The following is a 17,500-nucleotide window of genomic DNA, read 5'->3' on the forward strand; positions in this document are numbered from 1 at the left end:
ACCAATAATTTTAAATGTTACTTGTGAAATATGAGTTTATAGAAATCTCAGGGCATCGTATCGAAAAAAGGCGCTTATAGAGGCCAATGATTTGGCACAACCTAACTTGAGTCTAGTCTTTTGAGAGACCCAGGGCTTTCAATGGGCTTTTGAATAAAAAAAAACTACACTTCCCAGCTCACGCCAGCCCCTGTCAATCATCTTGACTTATAGCGTGACTTCTTTCTTTCTCTTATTTTTTGGGATCATATCCCACAAACCTGAACATTATTGCCATACAACAGAACACAGTTAGTGTCTCTACCTTTCTGTAAACATCTAGCGAAAAACGGTGTTGCAATCTGATAAAAAATGGCGGAGACATTTACATAATAAAAAGGTAAGTATACTTACTGTTCTGAAGGATCAGATTAAACCGAATATATATATTTATTTTATATATATATATTTAATTGTATTTGTATATCCCCTGATATCCCCCTGATATCCCTTGTATATTCCTTGTACAATATGCATTGAATATCCCTTCTAGTCTACTGAACATCCCATAATAGTCTCCATTCTACCATTGGACGAGACCTTGGTGCCAGGTCGCCATACCCCTCAGACCAAGTTCAATCGTACCGCTCAACATGTATGGACAAGTCCTAGTTCCGCGTAGGAATATGTCTACCGCACCACTAATGGTACTATTTATTCATAGTGCGTATATATACTGTGCTATTAAAGTAGAACTTTCTTTTAGTCCAGTTCCTTACCCTCCAACAGAGTGACAGACGCAAAAGCCCTCCCCGGCGAACCACGTGGTGGGCAGTAAGGCCAATTCGGCCCAGTATCGGCATTGAGACATCGTGTATATTAATATTTGAATAGTCATATTTGGCACTATATCGTCGAGTTGGACGTATTCTATTAACACTTTGACTGGCCTAAAAACGATTTACAACGTCTTTGCTGGCGATGCTAAAGTTGCCGGGGGACGCTGTACAGCGTCCTTATATCAATATTTCAAAAATCTGGAATCGGATTCATATTCCCCCCTCCGCTGGCCTGAGATTCACCAGCAGGACCCACTGAGCTCTCTGGCGGTTCAGGAGCGCCATCTGGTGGCCGATCGGCGCAACTGCTTAACAGGAAGCGCAGTAGAGGTTTTGCTGGTCGGCCCTATTGCTTCCGGCCACTCGGGATAGGTTCCGGCACTCTAGCTCGTCACTCTACATAGCGATCGATTGCCAATAACTCGATAAACAACATGATTTGGACGTATATACCATTATACAAGCTGGAGATGGACCGGGTAATAATATATCCCATAATGATAAAATTTCTACTCGACGATGATCGCCCAACGGCGCGCGGAGACTGGGGTGAGTTTCAGCGTGTAACGTTACCATCTTCGATACTAACTGCTTTTATCAACATTTGACCCACATTAGATGATTGGTATAACGCTGCCCACGGAATTATAAACGCCCCCTCGCCCATCCGGTCAACATCAGATGACGTGTAGTAACTTCTAGAAGTACGTCTAGTTGGAATTTTTTATATCGCGCTGATTGCCATCAAACTGTATTTCATCATCAATATAATGCATTTGGGGCTATATATCACGTTCTGGAGAAAGTTGCAGAAAGAGATGAAAACATACTTATACATTAGACCATACTTTACTATGAATATGTGAATGAAAAAGTTTAACGTTGCTACACAATGAACAATACATATAGGACTTTGAATGGGCCCTAATAATGGCAATGTAGCAATAGAATTTAAAAAGTTATAGCCCTGCAAAGAAGGGGACGTTCTCCATAGACAAATAGCGCTGGCAATCTATGGTATATCATTAATTTAACCCATGGCAGCCAAAGTGTTAAGCTAATAATAGTCTATTCATATGTAGTGCCTCGTGCGGTAAGAGTTCTATAGTAATCAGCACCCCCATCGTTTCGGGCATCAGCTGGACGCTTATCCAGGGTGGTTGACCCCACGTGAAGCTGCACCCGAGGAGCTCCAGGTCAAAGAGCGAGTGGACCTGTATATTGGATTATTCTACCGACGACGGCTAGCCTTCCCCGGCTTGGATTATGCTTTGAGTACTTTGATTATTCTATGGATAAAGGCCAACACTGCGGTGTGTTGGAAATACCCCCCCCGGAGAGGACGACAGGTGAGACGGCGCTCTGCACAGTGAGGTCGCCTCACGTCTCTCCGTCGTGGACCGGAGAACGCCGGCCACAGAGGGTCCAACTGCATTCATCTGTGGATCGAGGATCGTTGGGCACCGTGTCGCACAACTGTGGACTCTCCCAAGATACCCTCGGCCAGACGGGATCCAGCCAGTGACTCTCTAACCCCCCCCCCCCCCCCCCTCCAGCTGTCCTACAAGCAGTCGGAACCTTCCCCTAGTGTATCCAGCTATATAATCATTCAAGTATCATCGCTATTGTTCCCTAAATATTCCAGGTTGTATATTTGCTTCCTGCGCAATCAGAGATTGGACATTCGATATTGATCTACTTACGAATACTCATTTGCCATAAAAGTGCATACTATTTCAAATCATAAATGTAATTAAGTGATCGTTGTACATACCTTTTGCTATGTATTAAAACTCAAACTTTCGATTTGGTACATTTGTGTTGGATCCGTTTATCAGGTGGGAGTGTTCAACATATTCATACCTAGTACTGGGTGGCCAGAGTCTAAAGTACAAGAGGTAGTGGTAGTAAGTATCATATCTAACCATACAGTCAGGGAATTGTACCCCTCAGTTACAATTGGTCCTTCGAGCCGGAGGTAATCAGTGTAATATTAATATAGTGTTATAAATATTAAAATGGCCTATGATGAACACTCCACGAAACGATCCTCCTAACCAACAACGCCCGCGGCGCAAACGACAGCTCCCTCAGTACCTAGAGGCTTACGCTGTCAGTCAACAACCTAGTCTTCTACCAACAGTAAACGCGGTAAAACTAGAAAGTAAAATTATGTCTAACCCTAACGACCAGGCTACCCCGACCATAGAGGCCCCTATGGGTTCTAATGTAACTGACCAAGCTCACGGTGGGGACCAGGGGGAACCAGACATGACTTTACACCCCGCCAATACCGAAGAAGTAGTCCCCGACGAGTCCCGGGAGGAAGACAACACTACCGAGAGAGAACTCGGCACGGAAGAAGATGAGGAGAGCACCGTGGAGATAGAGCTCCAAGACTCCGCACGGAGTACCCCAAGGGACGGCTCCCCTATACAACCGTCTTCTCCCAGCGAGGCAGAGAGGACACTACAGCAGGCATTCCTCGTCAGCCTGAAAGCCTCTACTGAACGCGATAGACTCCAGGGTGAACGTGATCGATTGCAGATACAGCAACGGAGCGAAGAAGAGCACATACGCCTGGAAATAAGACGCATTCAGATGGAAGAGAATATGGCAAGAGACCGGGCCGACGCCCAGCGCGCCGCCACCGGTGCCCAGAGAGAATCGGATCTCACCAAGCGCGAAGCCGAACGCGACAGAGCACAAGCGCAACTAATAGAACAGCTGATCAGAAGGACAACACCCCCTCCCTCCACCAGAGGCTCCAGGAACTCGTCTAGACATCACTCCAGGGCGGCATCCCCTAGCCGAGTAAGCGACCCTGAACTTGACCAACAGACGAGGTCTATACCCCCCGCAGACCCCCTTCCCCAACCGGTCCAAGCGAGACCCAGCCACCGGGAAGGAGCAGCATACACTGCGGAGAGGCTAAATCAGAGACTACAAGCCCTGGATGACCTAACGGAAGACGAAGAGGAAGAGGAGGAGAACCACGCCCGACGACAGCACAGTACTCTACCGGACCAGGAGGTCCAGTACAGCCCAGGCTATACCCCCGCGGAGCTGCGCTACAGACCCCCGACGCTATTCACGGGTGAGCACGACGCACGACCCGCACCGAGGAACAGCACCTGGACCAGCGGGCCATGGTACACAGCCGGTACCAGCCCACGCCAAGGAGCAGGAGGAGACTCGCCTAGGAGGCCTCTCCCCCAACGCTCGCCGATGTATCAACAATCCGCGTCATACATTGGCACACCCATGGTACCAGACTTCACCCAGGAGAACCGGGCCCAGTATACGGAGCTCCGCATGTGTCTAGAGACAATGTTGGTGGATGTCATTGATGAGCGCCATAAATACGCGATACTACTGAAGCATTTAAAGGTACCCCGCGCGCACAACATAGCGCTCGCCTACGCCACTTCCACGACCCCATACACCGCAGCGCTGGTAGCGTTGGACCAGAGATATGGACGTATATGGGATTACGTGATCCAGGAGATCAGGCACATCGACCGCCTACCCCCAGCAACAGACAATCGAGCACTGGACGACCTGTCCATCAGAGTGCAGTCCCTGGTAGGGATGCTGGGAGCGCAGAGGGAAAAGGGTAGGCATGAACTATACGCCAACTCAAATGTAGAGAGGATCTTGGAGAAGCTACCGCCCGCCCGACAGGAGCGCTTTAGGCGGCAGAGAGACCACCGAGACCCTAATGGCCCCGAACCGAACCTCCTCGATCTAGCCGACTTCCTGGCGAGAGAAGTCAGCAGCTTACGGCTAGATACATTCGGACGGAGCACCCCTGGCTCCAGAGAAGGAACCAGGAGACTAAATGATGGAAGAAGATCGGTGACTGTCATGCACCAATCGGAGTCGGTGCCAAGCAGTAGGAGCCACAGTAGCCCCTCAAGAAAGGAGAAGTGGAAGATAGTGTGCCCCTACTGTGAGAAAGAACACTGGCTGTCACAATGTGACTCATTCCCCAAGATGAATGCGGAGGAAGCGAGTCAGTGGATAAAGTCCAACAGACGCTGTTTTCGCTGTGCGCGATCACACATGGCAGCCGAATGCCGCTTAAAGAAAAAGTGCAGTCGGTGCGATGGAGCCCATCTGGACATACTCCACGACAGTAACAGACGGCGGCCTCCACCCGCACCATCAAGCAGCAAAGCAAGCGTCATGTACATCGACCCCGCCAGCAGCAGCGGAGCCAGAGTGCTCTTAAAGGTAGTCCGTGTGACATTGAGCTACCAGAATAAAGTCATGGACACTTACGCCGTCCTTGATGACGGGTCAGAGAAGACCCTTCTGCTCGCGTCCGCTGCGGCCCAGCTAGGGCTGCGGGGGAGCGAAAACCAAATGACAATTCGGACAATAAGAAGAGATTTGAAAACGATAAAGGGCGAGAATGTCTCATTCTCTATCGCAGCAAGCGGCCAGCCCGAGCGACGGTGCAGGATTACAGACGCTTTCACCAGCCAAGAAATGGGACTGTCGCGGTACACATACCCCGTAGCCAAGCTGCTGGAGAAATATGTGCATCTACGCAAGCTACCGATCCCACTCATAGACGGTGCTACCCCGACACTGTTGATAGGCTCCGACCATGCAGACCTCATTGTCCCGATAGACCGGGTTCATACCGGACCCAGAGGCTGTCCTGCAGCAGTCGAGACCCGCCTAGGATGGACTCTCCAAGGCCCACTCGCCAAATCTCTCAACCGAACCACAGCCACTAGCTGTCTCCACTCCCGAGTCACAGAGGGAGACACCGCACTCCTGCAGCATGTAGAGAGGCTATGGACCTTAGAACAAATGCCCTTTAAGAACGAAAAGAAAGACATTCGCTCTAAAGACGACATCTACGCCATTAACCTCCTCGAGACGGGAACAAAGAGAGTCCCAGTCAGCGGCGTGTTGAGATACGCCACGCCACTCCTGCGGCGGGAAGGGATGCCTACCTTTCACGCAAAGAAAGACGCCACAGAGCGGTACCTACTAAACACAGAGCGGCGCTTAGCCAAGGACCCCGCCCAAGAAAGTGTATACCGCGCTGAGATTGAGAAGCTCATCACAGCGGGACACGTCACAAAGATTGACATTAAAGAGGCCGACCAGACGACTGAATCGTGGTACGTGCCCCACCACAAGGTTCATCACAACGGCAAAGACCGCATCGTGTTTAACTGCAGCTACCAGATCGGATCCCAAAATCTGAATAAAGAGCTATTGCCCGGTCCTACACTCGGCCCCTCCCTACTAGGCGTACTACTCCGCTTCCGCCAGGACAAGGTGGCTATCAGCGGGGATATCAAAGGGATGTTCCTGCAGGTGAGATTAGTAGAGGAGGACAAGCCCCTGTTGCGGTTCCTATGGAGAGAGAGGCCAGGAGATGAGCACCCAGCCATCTACCAATGGGAAGTCCTCCCTTTCGGAACTACATGCAGCCCATGCTGTGCTACATTCGCACTACAGAGACATGTCGCAGAGGACCCAGCAGCGGACGAAGAGGTCCGACACAGTGTGAAGAACAGCTTCTACGTAGATAACTGTCTACAAAGCGTTTCGACCCAGGAAGAAGCCGAGGCTCTCCTACTTAAACTCCGCGCCTCTCTGATCAAAGGCGGCTTTGATCTCAGGCAGTGGGCCAGCAGCGATCCGCACGTACTGCGCAGCCTCTCCTCCGAGGACAAGGCAGCGAGCAGCGAGACCTGGATGGCCACAATCCCAGGAGAAGCCCAAGAGATGACACTAGGACTAGTGTGGCGCTTCAAAACAGATTCGCTCCACTATAGACACAAACCCCTGACCACGGAGCAGGGAAGGTCGACGGCAATACCGACCACCAGACGGAGTGTGTACAGAACACTCGCCCGACAATATGACCCGTTAGGATGTATACTACCGTACACCACCAGGGCAAAGATGATTGTACGAGCATTGTGGGACAAGGACCAGGGCTGGGACGACCCCATTCCCGCACACCTTGCATCCACCTGGAGAGAGTGGGAGATGGAACTCCACTCACTCCCAGGCGTTAATATACGCCGAAGCTACTTCCCACCCACGGTGAGGCCAGAGACATGTAAAATGGATATACACGTCTTCAGTGACGCCTCCGAGGTCGCCTACGGATCAGTAGCCTACTTGCGGGCCCAAGAAGAGGGGGGAGAGATCTACACAGCATTCATCCTCGCCCGCTCGAGAATAGCCCCACGCAAGCAACAGTCTATCCCACGTCTAGAGCTCTGCGCAGCCCTCGCAGGAGCGCATCTAGCCACGCTCATCCAACGTGAGCTCACCATTCCGGTGCATAGAACAATCCTGTGGTCAGATTCCACGACAGTACTCGCCTGGATCAAATCGGATTCATGCAAATACAAAGTCTTCGTGGGAGTCAGAGTCACTGAGATTCAAGAGTTAACCGGAGAGTTAACCGGAGAAGCAAACTGGCGCTATGTTGATACAAAACACAACCCAGCTGACGTCATCACCCGGGGAATGTCCCTAGATGACTTAACCCGTCGTAACATCTACAGTGACGGACCAGCATTCCTCAAGCTCCCTGAAGGAGATTGGCCCACGCCCACCCCGAGGGAAGCAAGTGACGAGGAGGCTGAGAATAAGGAACCTATGTTCTGTGGATTGAGCACTGTTGTCTCCGCAGACCCCAACATAGACGATTGCATTACCATAGAGAGTGCGCAGCAACGGACATTCCTGCGGCACCACCCAGAGATTCAGTCCCCCGCTGATATGTCAGCAGCTGACTACGAGGAAGCAGAACTGCTTCTACTGCAACGAGCCCAGAGAGACTCGTTCCCCGATGAACTAGACTGTCTACAGGGAGGAAAGCCCGTCCCATCAGACAGCAGATTGATTCATCTGGCCCCCGAGAGTGACACACATACCCTCATCAGAGTGGGTGGTCGCCTGCGGAGAGCCCCCAATTTACCGGATGACATTAAGTACCCGATCGTATTGAACAGCCGACACAAGGTCACAGAGCTGATTATAAAGAAATACGACGAGGATGTACACCACGCAGGAGCAGAGAGAGTCTTCGCGGAGATCAGACGTCGTTACTGGATACTTCAAGGAAGAGAGGCGGTGCGACGCTTCCAGCGAACCTGTCTAGACTGCCGAAAGTGGCGCGCGCAGCCCAGCATACCACGGATGGCTGACCTACCTCCATGTCGCCTCCGACTCGGCGACAAGCCATTCCACTCAACAGGCATGGACTGTTTTGGCCCGCTGCACATAAAGAAAGGAAGAGGCACCGAGAAGCGGTGGGGTATTGTATTCAAATGCATGACCACCAGAGCGATACATATCGAGCTCCTTCCGACCATGAGCACAGACTCATTCCTTATGGCCTTCCGAAGATTCACATCACGGAAAGGAAAACCGTCTACATTATTGTCCGATCACGGGACAAACTTCAAAGGCGGAGAAAGAGAGCTGAGGGAGAGCTTCCAAGCTATGGGCCCAGAACTTAAGACCCACCTCGCTCCAGCCCAGATTGACTTCCAATTCAACCCCCCAAACGCACCCCACTTCGGTGGAACTTGGGAACGAGAAGTACGTTCTATAAAGACAGCCCTGTACGCAGTACTTGGGGCCCAGACTGTGGCGGAAGAAGTCCTAATGACAGTCCTCACGGAGATTGAGGGAGTATTGAACTCAAAGCCCCTCGGTTACGTCTCCAGTGATGTAGCAGATGTCGACCCAGTCACCCCCAACACCCTCCTGATGGGGCGGCTAGATCCCGCGTTACCCCAGACAATGTACCGGCCTGAAGAAGCGAACGGCCGACGAATGTGGAGGTACAGCCAAGTATTAGCCGACAAGTTTTGGAGCAGTTTCCTACTGCACTACCTACCGTCTCTACAGACCCGCCAGAAGTGGGTAAAAGAGAGAGACAATTTGACGGAAGGAACAGTCGTCATGATTATTGACCAGTCACTACCCAGAGCTATGTGGCCGGCTGGCCGCGTAAGCAAAGTGATCACCGGTGTCGATGGCAAGGTCCGAGCAGCTGAAGTACTCGTCCAAGGGCGCACTTACACCCGTCCTGTGGCGAGGCTCATAGAACTGCCCCGACTCCCAGACACAATCGATGATGACCATGACCCTATGACTTTGTGAGTTGACTGACCCTTACAGCGAACCCTTGAGTGGTAGACAGTGCGGTTAATCTGTCTCTGCTTAACTAATTAGGTTGGGACCAATTAGGGGGCGGCTGTTCTGAAGGATCAGATTAAACCGAATATATATATTTATTTATATATATATATTTAATTGTATTTGTATATCCCCTGATATCCCCTGATATCCCTTGTATATTCCTTGTACAATATGCATTGAATATCCCTTCTAGTCTACTGAACATCCCATAATAGTCTCCATTCTACCATTGGACGAGACCTTGGTGCCAGGTCGCCATACCCCTCAGACCAAGTTCAATCGTACCGCTCAACATGTATGGACAAGTCCTAGTTCCGCGTAGGAATATGTCTACCGCACCACTAATGGTACTATTTATTCATAGTGCGTATATATACTGCGCTATTAAAGTAGAACTTTCTTTTAGTCCAGTTCCTTACCCTCCAACAGAGTGACAGACGCAAAAGCCTCCCCGCGAACCACGTGTGGGCAGTAAGGCCAATTCGGCCCAGTATCGGCATTGAGACATCGTGTATATTAATATTTGAATAGTCATATTTGGCACTATATCGTCGAGTTGGACGTATTCTATTAAGCTAATAATAGTCTATTCATATGTAGTGCCTCGTGCGGTAAGAGTTCTATAGTAATCAGCACCCCCATCGTTTCGGGCATCAGCTGGACGCTTATCCAGGGTGGTTGACCCCACGTGAAGCTGCACCCGAGGAGCTCCAGGCCAAAGAGCGAGTGGACCTGTATATTGGATTATTCTACCGACGACGGCTAGCCTTCCCCGGCTTGGATTATGCTTTGAGTACTTTGATTATTCTATGGATAAAGGCCAACACTGCGGTGTGTTGGAAATACCCCCCCCGGAGAGGACGACAGGTGAGACGGCGCTCTGCACAGTGAGCTCCGTCGTGGACCGGAGGACGCCGGCCACAGAGGGTCCAACTGCATTCATCTGTGGATCGAGGATCGTTGGGCACCGTGTCGCACAACTGTGGACTCTCCCAAGATACCCTCGGCCAGACGGGATCCAGCCAGTGACTCTCTAACCCCCCCCCCCCCTCCAGCTGTCCTACAAGCAGTCGGAACCTTCCCCTAGTGTATCCAGCTATATAATCATTCAAGTATCATCGCTATTGTTCCCTAAATATTCCAGGTTGTATATTTGCTTCCTGCGCAATCAGAGATTGGACATTCGATATTGATCTACCTACGAATACTCATTTGCCATAAAAGTGCATACTATTTCAAATCATAAATGTAATTAAGTGATCGTTGTACCTTTTGCTATGTATTAAAACTCAAACTTTCGATTTGGTACATTTGTGTTGGATCCGTTTATCAGGTGGGAGTGTTCAACATATTTATACCTAGTACTGGGTGGCCAGAGTCTAAAGTACAAGAGGTAGTGGTAGTAAGTATCATATCTAACCATACAGTCAGGGAATTGTACCCCTCAGTTACAATATATATATATATTTTTTTTCCATACAGTCAACATATTCTTAAATAATAGCGCTGCCCGAGGCGGGGCATGATACAGTCAACATATAGCAAAAGAGAGAGCGAGAGAGAGCTCCCGTTCTACAGTCAATATACAGTGTACAGAGAGAGAGAGAGAGAGACACATTGGAAAGAAATTGAAATGCTATTTGGCCCTAAACAGAGAGTACACAGTGGCAGAATACCTGAGCACTGTGACTGAAGATCCTTGACTATACAGACTCAGCGAGCACAGCCTAGCCATCGAGAAAGGCCGCCATAGGCAGACTGTGTGTGTTAGAAAGAGAGAGAGAGAGAGAGAGAGAGCATGTGTGTTAGAGAGAGAGCATGTATGAGAGAGAGAGAGAGCTTGTGTGTGTGTGTTAGAGAGAGAGCATGTATGAGAGATCCAAAAGGACAAAGATCAACACTTAAATCCAAAGAGAAGAGGGTCTATACCAGAGAAACCAAAGCAGCAAGGAGCTAATGGCCGACATCAGCTAAATAGGCTAGCCAGGTACTGTGACACCAGGCCACACACAGCTTTGGCCAACGGCCCAACGCTACCCAAGCTACACAAACGACCAAGACATTCACACACAGCACATGTCGTATCTCCAAATGTTGTGAAGTAGCATATGTTTTGCCTGGAAAAAAACATCGTTATTAACAAAACATTCGGGAGGGGAAGGAAGGAAGAGTGGGGTAATGTCATGACATTTTCATTAATCTTACCTGCACCAAGGAACGCAGGGCGAAAGGCCGTAACACAGGTCTCCACGTTGACGAAAGGCCTCTCGCTGGCGGCACAAAAAGAAGCTATGGCCGGAGCCTTGTCATGGTGCAGGCCCGACTACATCTTCTGTCAAAGATGATGTCGTAGTCAGAGTGCCAGAACCCCCTGCTATTCTCACGGCTAATGTCAATGGTCGTAGCACAAGCTAACAGCTAACTCAAGGCTAACTGATAGCATCAAACGAACGTTCCCAGCCGAGCGCAGCCGGCAGTTAACGTCGAAGCTAAACAGCTAACTGGCTAACAGTTAGCTCAACCAGGCTATCGCTAACCATTAGCTAACGCAGAAGCAAGCTATGCGGCTACATACAGCCAGGTGCTGACACCAGGCACACACCGTTAGCTACTAGTAGTACTATTAGCTAGTCGGCCAGTTTAGCTCCAGAGAGTGAGAGAGAGAGAGAGAGAGAGCGATGTCCACGGCGGGAATAGAATAGAGTTAATAGAATAGGTTAAAAACTCACCAAACGTCTTCATCTTGGCTGCAGGTTAGCTAACGCTAGATAGCCTTTAGCTAGAACGCGTCCTCCCCCTTCCTCAGGCTCAGAACCGACACTCTGCCGATGCCCCTTCCCATTCCGGTTTGACCAGGACCACAAGTAAAATAAACAAAAAATAATAAAAAAATAAAAAACAATGCAATGATTTTCAATGGTTGCAATCTCTATGCCGAAGGATCATTAGAAAATCAGACTAAAATTCCTAGTTAAAGGAATAAACCAACAAAACTGCACTCAGACCATCCCCCGTCACTCTTAAAGGAAAGAACCAACAAAAAGAAAATGTCCCTACCTCACCATACCCCTAATCCTCTATCCCCTCGTCTCCCTCTAAGGCAGCATAAAGCTGAGGATATGGCCCGATTTGTGGCTCAATCTCTTTCTGTCCCACCATCAGCATTTGGCTCGTTACGTGTGAAGTTACCAGCCTACCCAAGAGAGGCATACCACAACAGAAAAGGAGAACCAATATCAACCCTGCCACCCCGATGGATATCCCCGTCTGCATCACTATGCTTCCCCACTGTCCCAATCTTTCCAACACCCCACTCCCCCACCATTCTTCATTCCGGCCAGAATTCCCCCTCAACTCCTCCCTCAAATCCTTCAGCTTAGCCATGGCCTCGGAGAACTTTCCCCCTGGCCCCACATTCGTCGGAATGAATGTGCAGCAGTACTGTCCAAACATGGAACAGACTCCACCCTTCTCCGCCATTAACCAGTTCAGAGCCTGTCTATTCTGCCACGCCACCGTACTGGTCGCGTGCATCTGGTCCCCCATTGCATCCAACGCCTCCTCGGTGTAATTGAGATACCGCTGCTGATTGTAAAACAAATAGTTGATCCACCCGGTGTTCTTATTGACCGATATCCATGGCAGAATAGACTCAAACCCTGCCGCAATCTCATTCTTAGCCATGAACTCGGCTGGAATGCCCCTTGGCTGTCCTATGCTGTCCAGATACACCCTTGGGTCTGCCTTGTAGCTACGCTTCGTTCGAGAGATAGGAGACTCAGAAGGTCCTTCCGTCACTGATAATGGTAGGACCACCATTGGCATGATCGCCTGAACCCGGGCACATCTACCTGACCAATCTAAAGGAAGTGTATTCCTCAACCTCCTACCGCCGCAGAGCCAGTATTGGTCCGCCAGTGCCATATCCTGGACATGAAAAGGGCAAGCTACAGGCCGTGGGTTGGTATCCACTCCCTTTAACACGACCCCGTGTCCACACTTTCCTTCTTTCGTACAGTTAGTCGTGATGCTCCAAATAGTAGTGCACCGCCCCTCTGCCACCTCCCCTACATCCCGGGTCCCCTCCTTTTGCAAGCACTCGAAATCCTTGGTCAGCCATAGTTTGACACCTCTGGGTATTGGCAACCCCGTCGCTACCCCCTGCACACGTACATCCAATTTCCTACAACGTTCCCGCATAGTGACATCCTTGAAATCCGTGACGTTTCCTGCCGCCTTAAAACGACTAGAGCCGAGAAACCCCAAACACTCTGCCTCGCACCAAGGGCGACTATTATGGGGCCCCTCCCATGCCTCTGCGTCCCTGTCACACTGAGCCCAACTGAACTTCGTGCCCTTCACCAGCAGCCTATCCGGACGTGCCTTGGAGCAGACATAACAATCCTCTATCTGATTCTGCGCGCTCGTGTACTGGACCCACTTAAACCACTCATTCCCTAAAGCCGCCCTATACATCGGGTCAGCCTCCGGGTCTTCCTCGTCATAGTCATAGTCGCCCCCATCCTGTTCCCCGGAAGGAAGCAAACCCCTCAACCTGGCCCAGAGTGAGCCCACTGAGTCCCTCAACGTTCCGGCTGTCCTCTGGAACATATCCTGTCCCCCCACCTCTTCCGACTCAGTGTCCTTGACCTCCCTTTTTCCCCTCACCCCTGTCCCCTGTGATTGGTTCGGGACAGGCTCAACTCTCCTATCTACCCCCACAACCCGATCCTCGTTAGTATAATGGTAAGCATCCCCGCCTGTAACGGGGGAATGGTCAAAATCAAAAACATGCCCTTGCGGTCCTACGGGAAACACCCCGTTTGGTTGTAGTCTTATCTTCTCCCCCCCTTCCTCGATGGAGGGAAGAGGGGGCGCCTGATTCTGAGCCTGGTCATGAAAGCCTGCTAGTACTTGAGCCTGAGCGGGACCCCGTGGGACTCCTACCCACTCAAACCCGTCATCCTCAAGGACGGGTCGACCGTGACGGTTCTTAATGACGTCGTTGTGCCCGGCCGACCGTCCGCACACTGCTGCCAACATCTGCGGGAGCATCAGCAGGCACTGCACCTTCCAGTTGCCGTCTCGGACCCTCCATGTCGGGTTCTGCATAACTGCGATCGATTGTATCCCCCAAGAGATCGCCGCTGGCCTTTATGCAGTGATTGAAGTGGAACCAGGTCGCTGATCCTTTGACTTGGACTGCCGTTCCAGTCGATCGGATCACCTCGTACGGGCCCTCTCTCCGGGGTGATGACCACTTTCTCTTGTGGACCTTTACGAAGACCAAGTCCCCAAGGATCAGTCTCGGTTTGGTGGCTTCCTTCTCCGCCTCCTTTACCCCCTTTCTCTCCTTTCTCTGCTCCTGTCGAAACACAGCTTCATGTATTTTAGTCACTTGCTGAAGATATTTTTTCAGATCTTGCTCAAAAATATCTAATGCCGGGCCCCTAGCCAGGTGTCTAAATGGCGGTGCTGGCATGCTGCGGCCTGTAAGCATTTCATGCGGTGTTAGCTGTGTTTGGCGGTTTACGCTGCTTCTAATAGCCATCAGAGCAAGTGGCAAAGCATCAATCCAGTTAAGCTTAGTTTGCATACAGATTTTCAACAGTTTGTTTTTAATGACCAGATTGGCCCTTTCCACCTTCCCCTGCGACCCGGGACTATAGACACAGGAAAGGCGCTGTCTTATACCTAATTTCTGCATCAGCCCTTTAACCACCTTGTCGATGAACTCGCGGCCATTATCGCTTTGTAATATCGTGGGAATTCCAAATCTCGGAATGACCTCGCGACACAGGAACTTGATCACTGTGTCCGCGTTCTTGTGTTTAGATGGAATGGCCTCAATCCAGCGACTAAAGCAGTCCTCTACTACCAGGAGGTATCGTTTGCCCTGCACTGGCGTTATCATGTCTGTATAGTCCATAATCAGATGTCTGAATGGTCCCTCAGGGAGGGGTGTGTAAGCCGCCACTGTCGGTACTCCTTTGCGCACATTGCCCTGTAAGCATGTTAAACACCTGGCTAGTGTAACGTCAATTTGTGCCTGAAGCCTTGGGGACCAAAATCCCATTTTCGTGATTCGTTTCAGGGTCTCTGCTCTTCCACAGTGATCAACACCATGAGCCTCAGGTATCACTAAGGACAGAAGATCGATGGAGGCGACTATCAAACCGTTATGACTCCTCCACAGACCATCTGCCCCCCTTACAGCCCCCCTGTGTTTGAGTCAGGACAGCTGTCGCATGCTGCGCTCTATGTGAGACGAATAGGTGGAAACACTTCTCATAATCCGGCAGCGCCAGGGCAGGGGCCTGTAACAACAGACGCTTAATGTTTATGAACGCGTCCTCCCCCTCCTCGGTCCATGTCAAGGGAGCGCGAAGCTTGTCTGTACCCGCCTCTTTTATCATCATCCTCAACGGCGCTGTCGCTATCGTATAGTCCTCCACCCACTCAGAGCTGTACCCAGTCATCCCTAAAAACGTCATCATCTGTCGGACCGTCAATGGCCTAGGTGCCTTGGATACAGCTTCGAGCTGCGTGGGTGAGATGCTTTTTATGCCCTTTTGAATGACGCGAGACAAGTACTCAACTTTTGGCTGGCAGTACTGCAGTTTTGAACGGGATGCCTTGTGGCCTCCCACGGCTAATCCACTCAAAACTTTGATGGAGTCCTCATGGCACTGCTGACGTGTATCCGAGCAGATTAGAATGTCATCTGCATACAGTAAAACCGTGCTGAGTAGTGTGTCGCACACTCCTTGCAAGTCTTCCTTGAGCGCCTTCGAGAAGTAATGCGGCGAGTGCGCGAACCCTTGTGGCAACCGGGTGTAAGAGTATTGTTTCCCCCTGTGGGTAAAAGCAAACAGATACTGAGACTCTTTTTCCAATGGAACACTGAAGAATGCCTGCGTGAGATCAATGACCGTATAGTACTGCGAGCTACTCGGGATGTTTGTCAGGAGGGTGTGTGGATTAGCGACTTCCGCCTCTGGTCCAGACACCACGTCGTTCACCGCCCTCAAATCGTGTACCAGTCTGTACCTAGCCCTGTCCGCCTTTAGCACTGGGTGGATAGGTGTATTACATCTGGATTTGAAAGGGACGAGCACTCCCCCCTTTAACAGTCCCTCAATCTGATGTGATATAGCTTCCTCCGACTCTGGCTTCATTGTATACTGTCTGATAAAGGGTGGTCTACAACCCTTCTTTAACCTGACCTTCACTGGCTGTGCCGACAATATTAGACCCACATCTGTGTCGTGTTTTGACCACAACCGTTCCGGGGTGCGCGCCAACATGTCCTGTTCCAGCAAAGCATCCGCCTCTGGAATAACGCAAGGGTCTCCTGGTAATCTGATTACTTGCGGTTTTGCCAAAACTGAAAAGGAAATCATTATTTTTATGAAACTCCCATCTGCGCTGTTCCAAATTAGCGGAGATTCCGTGGAGACCCACCTTTGAGTCTCGGATTCCTGTATCATTGAACCTAGATGTTCGGATTCGTAACCAGGATTTATTCTCAGAGTGATGTGTGGGGCGGCGTCTCTTAGTCTATGTTGTTCCCGTAGATACTTACCCGTGTTAACCCTCAACGCCGCGCCCTGTCTCCCTACAATTATCGTAGATGAGTCAATCTGCACCTGCTCGGGCTGTCCCTGCAACCATGCCTTGTTCCTAACTAGGTCACTATTTGTCAAATATTGTAGTGTGCAATGTGCCTCCATGTTTGTTTGTCTAGACTGAGGCAGTTGGGTTTTCAGAAATGGCTCCCAGGGGGCACAGACCCTTTGCAGCTCTGCATCTATGTTGCCCAGCCAGAACACAGTGGCCTCTTTCTCCCCCGTCCCTTGTAGCATCATTTGGTACACGTCTTGTTCAATTTGAATCCCCTCAGGCGTACATAGGATTTTACAGCCTAGTTTACACATTGCATCTCGTCCCAAGAGATTGCGCGGGGTGCTGTCCGAAATTAATACAGGTATTGTTATGGTCTTGTTGTTATACGTCATAGAGATTGGATCTGATGTGGGTATTAATTGTGTTTTTCCCGAGAATCCGACCGTCCGAACATACTGTCCAGACTGGGGTAAGTGAGCGGCGTATTTTTGCTTTATGCAGGAAAAACCTGCTCCAGTGTCTGCCATCATCTCTGTTAATTTGCCCTCCACTAGGACCTGCAGAATAGGTTCTTGCTCAGCTCCCTTGGAAACCACAATCATTTGATTTCCCCCCGTCGCATTCTCTGGGCACCCCTAGTGATTACCCCCCTGGTTTCGGGGCCCTCCTGTCTCCCCCTGGTCGTGGGGCCCTTGTGACTCCCCCTGGCGCACGGGTCTTCCATACTCCGAGCCGGGACGGTATGGTTGCCTACATCTCATTTCCCTGTGTCCCTGCATGCCGCAGTTCCAACAGTGGAAACGGGGAAACTGTTGTTCGTTCCCCGGTCCCTGTGTAAACCGTGGGCCTGATTGCCCATT

This window comes from Notolepis coatsorum, assembly GCF_963971535.1.
Source record: "Notolepis coatsorum genome assembly, chromosome: 17".
In the NCBI taxonomy this organism is placed as follows: Eukaryota; Metazoa; Chordata; class Actinopteri; order Aulopiformes; family Paralepididae; genus Notolepis; species Notolepis coatsorum.